This window comes from Bemisia tabaci, chromosome 5 (genome assembly GCF_918797505.1).
Source record: "Bemisia tabaci chromosome 5, PGI_BMITA_v3".
NCBI lineage: Eukaryota > Metazoa > Arthropoda > Insecta > Hemiptera > Aleyrodidae > Bemisia > Bemisia tabaci.
The window spans coordinates 7,998,656-8,011,846 of NC_092797.1; the positions used below are offsets into that span (position 1 = coordinate 7,998,656).

Below are 13,191 nucleotides of genomic sequence, written 5' to 3' on the forward strand. Positions count from 1 at the left end.
ATTCGTCCGTAAGTCTAGACAAGAGTACTCGGTCGAAAATATTAAAATTGTTTCGCTCTCGAGCTTGCCACATTGTGTTGCATCTAACTCATTCAGGATCAAAAGCAAGTTTATTATTGCGTATTTGTAGGCGTCCAAAAATGTACATACGCGAGATACCACTATTGCTGCTCCTGTGCGTCCACTGTTGCCTATCTTATGCATTGAATGCGACTGACTCTTTTTCTCTCAAGTTACCGTGGTGACCAGTGGTGGTTTGTACGGGAAGATACCCTTATTCCAGTTTATGTGAACCGAGTTTCTAATACTAACAATTAACTGTATTTAATTACTGTAATTACTGTATTTCAAGCAATTTAATTTGATGGCAAATCTATGGCACTATAGTCGCTCCTAATCGATTTGAGTGCGATGCAAAACATTAATCAGTACTTTTCTTCTCTGCAACCACGATGTAGCAAAATTGCATGCATATTTAAGGAGAATGTGTCCGAAAAACCGTTTTTTATGTAATTTCACAAGATAACGCTAATCGTTTGTTCTTATTTCGTATCAGTTTGACTATTTTAGTCGATAATGATGGCGACGGTTCGTAAAAGTAAAACTGCAAGCTGTTAATCAAGTAAAAAAAGTTAATTTTAACACTCTAAAGTTAAACTTTTTAGTTTATAACGTTGTACAAATATATAAAATTTCCTAAAATTAATGAAATTCTTTTCGCGATTCACTTTGAGCCGGAAATAAATGTTCAATCCAGCGTGATTTTTTCCCGTGATGCAGCTGTTTTTTGAAGGGCGTTGGTTTTTTTCTCTGTTATGTAATATGACTTTTTTGCGAATTAATGTTTTTTTCAAAGCATTTCGGAACTTTTATCAATACATGCATTTCTTTGCAGTCATTCAATCAACCGTAACTGATTTCATTCCGTTCCTTCTTAGAGTAACCGCTCGAATAAAAGCTTGTCAATGAAACTCACAGCGATCGAGTGGATATATTCTCCTGGAAGCGCCAGTCATAGTTTTTGTCGTGATAAACTGACGAAAAAAAAGTGTGATTATCTTGAGAAAAATGCCAAACATGTCAAATCGATCTCAAAAATATGCCTACATTAGCTTAGATAATGATATATTGTAATTGATTTTTCTATCATCTGTTTCAAAGAAAATGGATTCACGACTCGGTGGTTAGAATCTTTGATCGGGAGAGAAAGTCCTTTGCCGCCTAAAAAAATGCTAATACGCCGATTTTGGTTGTTCGAACGAGGAATACGTTTGAGTCGATTAATTTTTATGTGAACAGTAAACGCTGATGGCATATCTTTGAGTTTGTAGCGAAAACTCTCTTTATTCTTAAACGGACTTCGCATAAACTTTTAATGAGGAACCATGACGTATGGTGCTTTTAATCTTACCCCGTTCAGCGACCCATTTCCATTCCTACCGTGTCTAGTTGTCGTTAATTGAGTACTTTCAAAGAGAGAGAAACCAAAAAATGGCAGCGAATCTACACGGGAGGAGGTTATTTCCAACTTTCAACGGTTAGTATCCGCTCTGTTTGTTAATAACTAATCTTGCTGTAGTAGAGGTCTGAGTTGAAGAGATTTATTTGAATATACAATTATACATGAAGCACAAAATCAATTCAGTTTTTTATACATTAAAGTCGAGCGTCCATCGAGTTTGAATATAGTTGTATCCGGACGGTTTTACCTACACGTCCGTTGATAGGCGATGCCACACTTGATGCACAAGAAGTCAAAACGCCTTCAATTTCTTGTCTATGCAATGCGGACATCCTTCGAGTTTGAATAGTTGCATCAAGGCGCTATTACCAACGCTTTCTCGCGTCCGTCGATAAACACTACTGCTACAGTTAGTGCGCAAGAAGTCAAAACGCCTTCAATTTTTTTCTATGCAATTCGGACATCCATCGAGTTTGAATAGTTGCATCAAGAAGCTGTCACCAACTTGTCCTCGAGTTCATCCCAGATACGAAGTTAGCTAATTTTGGAGCTGATGGCGTCCTTCAATCCTTCTTGATGGGGTGTTTTTCTGTGCCCCCCAGACTTTCTTCTGAGGAAATCTATGTGCATGGTGCCACTTATCCCAGTAGTGCTTATCATAGTTTCCTCCTTTTTTTTCATCCATTTTCGAGTCACCTAGATTGATAACTGGAAAAAAACATAAAAAAGAGGGGAACATTTTTTAGAGTTAATAAACTACACATATAGCAATGAAAACTATTATTTCTGGCTTATTTCATAAGCAACATGTGTGTCATAAACTTCCCTGTGCAGATAGGTGTTTTTGTTGATGAGGCAGAAATTTTAGTTCCCCATTGCAAAATGTAATCCAAATGTAAAAATCTAGATTGATATTGTGTATTTTCTCTTGATCATCTGTTAATTGAAACTATAATTTTTGTTCTTTTTTGTTTCAGGTAAGCACCAAAACCAATTCTCTCGTGGAAATATTTCCGCTGCTCTCTCTCTCTTTCCCACCTCGTATATGAAGAGAGACAAGGTAAGAAAATGAATGATATTCTAGAAATGTAGGCTAGGTAAAGGACAGGCTGCGAGCAAGAGTGGATTCGCCGGTGATCATATTGTCGGATCATACAGGATATACCCCAGAGTTAAAAGCGAATACGTATTTTCAAACCGATTCTTGGAAAGAAATTAAGACTTTTTTACTCTGTAAATTTTCTCGACCACCCCCCCCCCCCTTCAGAGTTATGGTTCTTTTGTTTGTTTGCCTAATTTTTTTTTTTTTATTTTTATTTTTTTTTATTGTAACAAGTTATAACCGAAAATGCATGAAAATCGGCAAATCCTTAAAAGTATGAACTTGCATAGAGAGATCATTGGCACATATGCTATTTTTGAAATGAACCGGAAATTTCTCAATGCAAAATGTAGTCCATTTTTCCTCGCATTTAATAGATTTTTGGACTGCATTCTGAAATAAGGAGGGAACCACTACATCTGACTTACTTAGGAAATAGCATTTGTGTGTGTATCTAAGACAAATTTGCATTTGATCAAAGGAAATTTTTTAACCCCCGAAGGTTCATACCGGGTTATTCTTCTCACGGCAGTCAAGCTGTCCATACTGCCGTGCTAAGTAAAAACGCCGTATGAGCCTTTAGACGTTGCCAGATTTACTTCAGTAAAAAAATAATTTTCTTGGAAAATTGCGATCATTCTTCCTCAGATTTTTTAGATAATTTTGTTCGCAATTTGATTTAAAATATCTGAAAATTTCAAAGAGAACTATGAATTACTTTCCTCAGAAATACATGTTTTATCCAGAGAATTTTGGCAACTGTCAAATGTTCATACGGCGTTTTTCCTTAGCACGGCAGCATAGCACTGAGCGGCATTGCCGCGGCCCGGGCAGAATATAAACAAGATCTAAGATCCGGCGCGGAAACGGCGCCAAGCAAGCGCAAGCGGCGGCATCGCATCGGCTCGGAAATGGAATCAGCGCCAGATTCGGTCGCATCTCTCGGCGGGCGTTTTTCCCACGGTGCGTCGCCGCGTCGCCGCGCCGCCCGTCACACGCAACAAGCACGACAACAACACCGCAGACTGTTTGCCGTGTGTCGCATCCACCACAGCGGAGCCCCGGCCGGCCGCACCCCCCGCGCGCCCCCCGCCCACCGCGCCGGGTTCGCGCATTCGCCAACTTCCCGCGAGTGTTTACAGTTCGTACTTTCTGCTCGCGCGTGAAGCTTGCAGCCGCGAAGCTCCCTCGCGCATCTCGCTCACGTGCACTGGCCAGTCTATACCGCAGAGCTTCCCGCGGAAAAGTCCCAAAGTTGACGCGTAAAATCCCAAAGTTGACACGTTAAGTTGATGCGCAAAGTCGATACGCAAAGTTGATACGCAAAGCTGCAGTTCAAGTTCGTTTTTTTTCCGTTTTCGTTTTTCGTTTGGTGCCGGCTCCTATCGCGACACCTAGCGCATTCGAGGCTCTGCCGGTGGATTTTTTTGAAAAATTGTGTTTTCGAAATCCGAACGCGAACAGTCGGGCCTGGATCCGAAGTGTTACGTCTTTTTAGCAGGTTCGATTTTCAAGTGATCCCCGCGAAAGCTCCTAGTCGGCCCGCAAAGCGAAGTTTGAGCTCCTGGTGGTGATTTTTGTGGAGTTTCCGGTGTTTTTGGTCGGGGTTTTCGCCTTTCCTTGGATACGGTGATCGTTCATGAAAGTGTTGAGCGCTGTGCTTGGATAGTACCTGATTTTCCACACGGATTCTTTCCCGGACATGAAAAAGAAAAAATAGAGGTGCGTTAGTGCGTTTACTTTTTTGACGGAAACCCGTATCTTGGTTGCGACGTTTCATTTTTTTTTATAATATGAAGGTAAATGAGCCAACGTAACCGCTCAAAATAACCGTCGAATATTTTTTCGACACGGAGGAAAAATTCTGATAACTTCTCAGGATTTACGCTTTCACGTTTTCTAAATAGAAAATGAAGTATGTATGAGAATCTGCAATGTCAACAATCGAAATACGTGGTTCCCAAAATTTTAATTTCCTGGATTGAATTCTCTGAATTGGACTCTCTGGCAATTATGCCTTATGTCTCATACAAAAATGAAAAAGTATGATTATTTCAACTTTATTCCCGCCTGATTTTGGTGGCAGTCATGCAGAGGTTTATTTAGTCTTATCAGGCAGAGGCTGGGTTGAGACTGCCAGAAAATTGGTTGAACATACCATATATCTGACTGGTGAACCGAACTTCTTGTTAGCGCTATAATCAGCTATAGGAATACAGTTGAAATTATCGTGCCTTTTCCTGTGTAGTGATGTTGCTACAACATCCCCTATCAATATTACTAGGGTATTTGAGACATCAAGTTATTAATGCTTTGTCCATAACTTTCGTGCTAAGGGAAAACGCCGTATAAGCCTTTAGACGTTGCCGCACTTCCTTCAATTAAAACCGAATTTACTGGGAAACTTGTGAATATTTTGTTCTTTAATTTTTTAGTCAATTTCGTTCCCAATTCAATCTCAAATATCTGAAAATTTCTAAGGAAAATACTCCTCAAAAATACACGTTTCATGCAGGAAAAATTGGCAACTCTGGAATGTTCATTTGTACTGAATTATTCCTTAGCACAGCAGAGTACTGCTCCGCAGCATGGGTTCTTATCTGCTTGTTCGAGTGGCGATTTTGCAAGTTTGCAACACTGTTCTCCCTTCATTGAACAGAGGCGGATCCTGCAATTTGGCAACTCCGGATTTCCTCCATTTGAACCTATGTTTAATAATCGATTCTTGTCCAAGCACTCGACTCCTGCAAGAATCGATACATTTCCATAGGTTTAAATGGGGGAAAAAACAATGTCGCCAATTTGCTGGATCCGCCAATGCCATTCAAATCCATTGAAAATATAGCTTTTAGGTAAAACAAGGTGCCTCACCAAGCTTTGACAGTTTTACATTGTCTCTGGTTTTACATCCATTTGAACCGCGTTCAATAGAAAGGAACCAAGCCACACCGGCTATTGCCAAATTTAATCGGGCGATTAAATTTTTCACAAGAGAACGTTTGTGCGGATTCCATTGAAAATTTTAAGGACTTTGCTTCGTACCATGGAGAAAATTCACTGAAATTTGAACGAAAATCTGCGCAACCGTTTTCATGTAAAAAATTAAACCGCCCAATTACATTTGGCGATAGCTGATGTGGCTTGGTTCCTTTCTGTTTAACGTGGTCCCTTTAAATGGAGGAAAAACAATGTTGCGAACCTCCAAGATCGCCACTTATCGCAGAGTGGACTCCTTCCCTCTTGTTAGGTCCATTTTCTGTTTTTCTGGTGCTCCGTTTTTACCACACGTTCACAGCATCCCATCCCGCAAAAGAAGGAGACAGAGAGCATAACTCGAACAGCGTTGTAAAACATCATTGAGGACGGGAGTTTATTAGGATGCCGGTGCGTGGCTCGCTAATTTTCCGGAAGCGCTTCGCTCGATTTCCCGCCCGAGCTTTCGCGGCTTCATGACCTTGTTTCCGGAGGCTCGCCGCTCACCGCGCATCCGAACGTTGCGTGAATTGAATGTATTTGTGGAGGATCCACTGGAAACCCGTGCGGTCCCCGGAAATACTCAATGGAGTCAGTTACAATCCTCGCAAATTGATACGAGCAGCACTAGTTACGTTTAGACGCACGATTCAATTCATCCAATACGCATTGAATCTCCGGTTGAATGAAATAAGTACGGACCTAAAATTGGACTACATTTTGCGATAAGGAGAAACTATTTTTGGCTCATTTATGAAAGCACCTATCCAAGCATTGAAAGTAATGGCACTGATGATGTTTCTAAAGTGATCCGGAAATACTAGCTCCTTACTGCAAAACGTATGCAATTGAAGATGTTTTATTGAGCACGTAACTTATGATGAATTTTATATGGTGAATTAGATATGGTGAATTTTATATGGTGTTTTTTATTTATCATAAGTTACGTATATTAATTAATGTTGTGTTTGCTTAAAGGCTTCGATGAGCCTTTTGAGGCATAGGCACTAAACCGTTGACTCCGCGCTCGTTGTCAATTTACGAGAGTCGCCGCTTTTGCCTGCGAAATGTATGTTTTGACAGCGGTATTGCTACAAAACAAAAATTTTAGTACAGCGTCTCTAAATCTACCTTGAGGTTACCGTACTTTTATATAATGAATCAATTACAACGAGGAAACTATTTCAGTGGTCAATGGTATGCTTAAACCTCTGCCCTGTAAACAAACAAAACCAAACACAGCGTCATCAAAGCCTCTTAATTGCCCTCTTCTTCAAGAGTGTTACGTTATGTAAGGGTGCTGCATTCAGGTGAAATCTTAGTTCTCTGGGGTATTTTTAAGTGTATTGTGGACCGTCATCTTCTATTGTGGCTGATTTTCTGAGCCATCAATATCAATTTGCACACGTTTTGTCTCTCCGAATGTTAATGCGTTATTTGTCTTGAGGTGTAAACTGAAGTCGCATTCAGATCGCAAACCTAAATAGCAGGGTGATTCGATATGCAGTTGGAGTTTTCCTCCATTGGGAATAGTCTATGAAATCAAGGGTCGTATGATCATCGCCGTTCCTTAAACAGTTTCTTCTCTTAGAGAGGCCTCATGAAGTGAGAAGGCTTTAGGAGTTCCATGACATGCGATAATTAAAAGAACACCATTAACAAATTTAGTGTAAAATGCAACAGAATTACTTTGGAATTAGAACATCGTAAGAGATAAAAATGATTTTCCAGTACCTACACAAAAATAAGGAAGTGCTCAAGACAAATCTAATGGTTTGAAAACATTTTGAGTCAAGCGCGAATTTACTTTAGAATTAACAAAACTTGCAAAAAAAATTTTTTGTAACTGTAGGTTATTATCTTCGTAAATAAGCCAGATAAAATGAAGTTCTGTCAATCCAGACATGCAGATCTATATCTAACCAGTAAGTTCTCTGTTTAATTATGTTTACGCGTTTTTCAATAATAGAAAAATGCTTCTGACGAATCCCGGCTGACGACATTCAACGTCACGTAGGAGATGAATTGATAGACTTAAAATGATGTGACGTCATAGCGGCTGGTTTGATTACCTTATCTTCTTAATTGATAAAAGTTTTGGGTCGAGGCAGCTCAAGTTCTTCGTACAAAAAAAGTTTTTCTCATAAAAATAGCCACGCGAAATACAAGCAAAAAATTTCATCATTAAATTTAAATTATATTAAACAAAACCACCCTTTCGTGGAACTACACATCCAAAACTACTAACTCTTGAGCTCTTTTTCAGGATCCTCTAATGGTTTTCCCTTGGATATAAATGAAAAAGTAACTGCTTTAATTTACTTCGAATTATTATCTATCGTGCGATCTGAGAAAGGAAACAATTTTCCGCCTGAAGTAAATTTTTAAGGACTGCAAGATGATCATTCGGCCCTAAGTCCTGAAGATTTTTTTTATAACCAAATAGGTATCAATTCTTTGATTTTCCCTCGGTATTCAGTTTGTATTAATTTTTCGGTTATTTCCATCGGTTTCGATTAAATTTTTTTAAAAAACCCTCATATTCAGCTCCAATAGTTTAACTTTTAAAATTATCACATTTACACCGCAGTGCATTGCATCAGCTCACCATTCGTTTGTTCTTATCGCATCTCATTTCTCTTTATATTTCATATTTTTTCTACACTCCTTCTACATTCTTTAATCAATTCACTGTCTCACTTTATTGCACCGACTGGACATTCACCTTTATTCTCTTTGGAACTTACTCTAACACCGGATCACAATAGACGTAAATCATATTTATTCAGGCTCAACGATCGATGCCTCAATCCTCTGTACGCCCACATTGTTCATTGATCGCTCGGATTGAATTAAGACCCGACAAGTTGTCTGAGAGGTTGAGTCATCATTTCTGTCCACCCATTTTTCAATGGGCAGATTCATTACCAATATGCTCTTATCAAATTATTGTGATTATCCTTTGCGCGAAATCATTATCCATCGATGCACGTTGCTAACTCAATGACGTCAGGCATCTTGGATAGATATTGAAAGTGACTATCTGACCTGTGCCAAAAAATACTTGAAAACAGGTATCACTATGAAAAAAGAAGGAGGAGATGTAAAAAAAACAAAAACCTTCCCTGACGTCATTTTTGGAAGACCTCTGGCAGGTATCTTCGCGAATCTAAAAAAGTAACATTTTAATGCGGAAGCGTTTTGCCTTCTCATCAAAACTGTTTTTGCGCTAGTTATCATCTAAACATTTTGCAGTTCGAAACAGCAATTTCTCGCTCATCTGAGAAAACACTTATGTGCATGGGGGGACTAATGGTATACATGTTTTTTTTTTCTAAACTGAGCCAGAATTTGTAGTTCCTAATCGCAAAATGTAGTCAATTTCAAGCTCCTAGTCTTCATATTTTATGATCAGATTTAATCGAAAATGCATGAAAAGGCCAAACGTAGTTTTATATCGTACTTCAAAATCAAAAAGCATAAGCGTAAGGTGTAACACATAAAGTGTATGGTCATTCAGGGAAGGAGGGGGGTGTAGCGCGTAGCCCCTAGCCCCATAGTTCACAGTAAATTTAGTGCAGGAATTTTCGTAATATTTATTTTTGAAAAGAGTGATGTCCGAAAAATTAAAATGCTTGCGCAATCGATCTGAAATATAAATCCACTAGTCTTCGGTTCTTGGGTCCTCAAATTTTCAAATTGGAATCGACCACAGGCCTGTCAAAAAGCTTTTAATATTCCAGTTACGAAATCGTTCGATTTGCATGGAAGTTTTTCCGCTTGACCTTCTCAGCGTCAAAAATCATAATCGGACGATGGATTCTGCGGCCGAACCAAACGAGATACGTATCTTCACTCAGCATCTAGGAAAGATGAGGCCTGTTATGTCAGTGGACAATATGCTCGAAGACAACTCCTAATTAAATTTTCTATCTGGTCCATTCCCTTAGAAGGTCGCCTGCTTTACAGTTATCGAGAACACTGACCTGTCCACTACGTTATTATTCACGCAGATCTAGTCGTGGATCAAGTTCCTAATGCGTAAACAAAAGATTCGCGTGAAGTTCACGCTGAAAGGTCAACGGAATGGATTTTTCCTATGAGTGTCGCAAAGGGTCACTCACACTCGGGAAGAGTCGGATTTTTTTCATAATATTTTTTTGATTTATTAATCTAGTTATTATTGACGTAGAAACCAGGCGTAGATGATTCTCGTATGTTACCATTGTATGTAAACCATTCGATATCTATCGCGGCAATCTTCCTCATATGGACTCATTGATTTGTATTGGATTTACGTGAAGGAAAAACACCAGTGGCGTGGCGTGCTTTGCGATATATCGATTGTTATGTCATTTAAACCTATGGAAAAGGATCGATAAACAGGGTGTTTGCAGCGAACACCTTAATAATCGATTCTTTACCATAGCTTTAAATCACGTGTCAATCGATTTATCGCAATTCACGCCACGCCACTGAAAAACACTATTATAAATTGCAAGAATCGCCTGCGGGATTAGGTCTGAAAATGTTGTACATAGGTAAAGTGGCTTTGAGAGGTTCTGATTTGAGGAGAATGACATGCTTTTTGACCTCGTTCAGAAGCCAGGACTCTGCCACGACCAAAATTCAATGAAAATTGTAAACCCAATGCTTGTCGTAATAGCTAGTACTGACATCTGATACTGAATCGTAATCATTATGTAAATTGAGTCGAATATTCTACATCTTTAATTTATTTTCGACAATTTTTAATTCCTAAAAAACCATATGAACACTGCGAGTATCAAAATCATTGATTTGGTACCTTTGTATGACCAACGGGTTATTTTTTCCAAGAGGAAGAAGAATTTTATAGCTTAAAATAGGCACCTCCTCTCCCTCAACCTGTGCGTTACAGTGCCAGATGTGTCTTTGTATTGATCTACAGAAGAAAATATAGAAATGATAAAATGAGAAAAAAAGCATCCAAATGCACCCACGATTACTGAGCAATAACTTTGAGAAATCTTGGAACTAGATCGAATTGCTTCGCAATATTTTTGAACTTGGAATTTATAATAATGTAATCATACAGTAAGATAAGATATTATTGGTGTTAAGTTCCCTATTGCGGGTAAGTGTGTCCTTTAACGAGCGCGACACGGATTCCAGCTTTGTTATCGCAGCGAGATAGTGAAATCAGTCTACCTTAAGTGTTTCCTGTGTTTTGATAACGCTTCGAACATTGTCTAAAAAACTTAACTTTAAAATCATATATTATCACCAGAAATTACATTGCCTTTAAGATACTGCGCATACGGAAAGATTTCACCCCCTGAAACTGAATCTTCGCAAATTCATTTCAATCGGCAATTTTCGTTTCTCCAATTCATTCATCACTTTTTTTCTTTTTATTTTTCTGTTATATTTTTTGGTGAAAAACAAAGAAACGTGACGCTTGAAACTAGCTTTAAATTTGACCTGAAGTACAAAACATGCACTCACGAAACGTTAAAGTTATTGTTTATTAGGTGTCTTCAAAAAAAAAAAAAAAAAAAAAAAAAAAAAAAAAAAAAAATAATAATGAAATACGAAAAGAGGTTACACGACTTCGGATACTATTAGGCTCACTGGTAAAAAAAAACCTCTTGGTTCAAGAGTGCAGTTTCTTGTCGCTGGATTTAAGAGTCTTGAACTCTTGTTTCAAGCGGATTTTGCATAGTTTCAAGCGGATTTTGCATTGTTTCAAGCGGATTTTGAATTGAATCAATGCAAAATCCGCTTGAAACAAGAGTTCAAGACTCTTAAATCCGGCGACAAGAAACTGCACTCTTAAGTCAATGCACCGCGGCATTGGTCTAAGAGGTTTTTTTTACCAGTATGTGATCTTAGTTAATGCTGTTTATTTGACGTCACACGCATATCATACGTATCACGAGTTGAACAATTTGAGGTTTTCAACGGAGGTTTGACACCGTTTTTGACACTAATGCGACTTAAATCCTTGATCTCAAAATTGCATCGGCGGCAACCGTGCTTGACAACGCGATGATGAGTATTTGACTCATCAGTCATCGCCGCTCGAATGATACAGGAAGATCGATTCTTTAACCGGCAAGTGTCCCAACCCGAAAGAAAGGAACAGGGAAAATTACTGGGGATTATGATTTTGAGGTGACCCGAGCGAACGACACTCGATGCGATGGTAGTTCCGGATTAAGATGTTTTCGACCTTGAGAGCTGATTACCGCAACTATTTTGTGGTAGAAAAAAATAGCTTACCCGACCGGAGGCATTCTAATGAGATTTTTCAGCTAGTTCCTCACACCCGCTAGAGATATCATATTCTCATCTGCATCAGATACAAACAGTATTTACGTTGTAGCCGCATAGACAAATTAGGAACTTGACAAATGCCAAAGCAGATAGTCAAACTTGGAAGACCTTTAACGTTTTACATGTTATGTATCTGATGCAAATTTTGAGCATTCCGGTTCTGGAGAGGAAATCAAAATATCAAGTTTTCTCAATTTTAAAAAATTTAAATTTTTCACATTATTTTTTTACTTTTTATACTTTTGAATAGTTAGTTGCACTTCATAAAGCATCACTCGATAGCTGATATTGTCCACTGGAAAAAAACACATTGGATCTAGAGTCCAGACTCTTGAAAACATTGACAAGAAAAATTTCTCTTGATTCAATCGGATTTTTGCTTGAATCAAAACGAAATCCGCCCGCTTAAATTAAGAGGCTTATTTCTTGATTTAAGCTAGATTTTGATTGAATCAAGAGTACTTTTTCTTGTCAATGTTTTTAAGAGTCTGGACTCTAGATCCAATGTGTTTTTTTTTTTTTTTTCCAGTGTCGCTCCTCGGACGTATGGGCGTAACTCGATTTTCGTATGAGCCCTAGAAAGCATGGCTTTATATGTAAGTTAGGGCTCACGTGAAAATTGACATACGCCCTTACATAAGAGGAGCGACGATATTTATACATTGATGGCCATAGTATGTAACCACGTATCTCCGTTTGTGACGTTGCAGACTTCCTGACATACTCCGTCTTTTCTTCGGAATCCTATTAATTGTCGACGTAATTCTTTGAAAACTTCCTAGATTTTTCCTCTCCGTTAGCAAACATTCTGCCTAAATATGAAGCTGTAAAGTTGGTTTACTTTTCTTCGAGAAAATATAATACGAGCAGAAATTTTGAAACATTGCGATGAAGGTACGTGGTTTTGCACGTTGACCATCGATATGAGACATCGATTAACTTCGAGATGAATATGTTACAATTTTTTAAAATAATCATGAATTGATCAGTTATGTACGAAACAATTTACAAGATATTATGAAACCTTTTTCTTACCGATTATTCCGAGGTTTCGAAAAAGATTTCATACCATCTTGATAAATATGACCGATAAAGTTAATAAAAGAAGTGAAAAAAAATTTACCTACTTATTTGGTAAATTTTCTATGTGTTGTGCCAAATCTTATCACGGAGTAGACATGCAAGGCTTAAAACATTAATCAGTGATGAATGTCGCAGATGCTAGCATACGCCACTTTTTCTCACCGAGAGAAATTTCATTCGGAGAGATTCCGTTCACACTAGAGGGTACTGAAATCAATTAATGCTCTAATTACTCTTTTTCATGGGAATTGCC

At 38.4% G+C, this 13,191-nt stretch overlaps 1 protein-coding gene across 5 annotated transcripts in view; it reads left to right on the forward strand.

Annotated features, from left to right (window-relative positions):
- Positions 1-13,191, forward strand: part of LOC109034861 (uncharacterized) — a 391,518-nt gene that overhangs the window by 148,307 nt on the left and 230,020 nt on the right. Inside the window, exon 1 of one of the 5 annotated variants that reach the window (XM_072300245.1) lies at positions 3,706-4,286. The exons of the other annotated variants lie outside the window; for them this stretch is intronic. The gene's annotated coding sequence lies outside the window, so the exon portion shown is untranslated. Of the gene's footprint in view, positions 1-3,705; positions 4,287-13,191 lie in introns of those variants that run through there. 5 annotated transcript variants of the gene reach the window in all.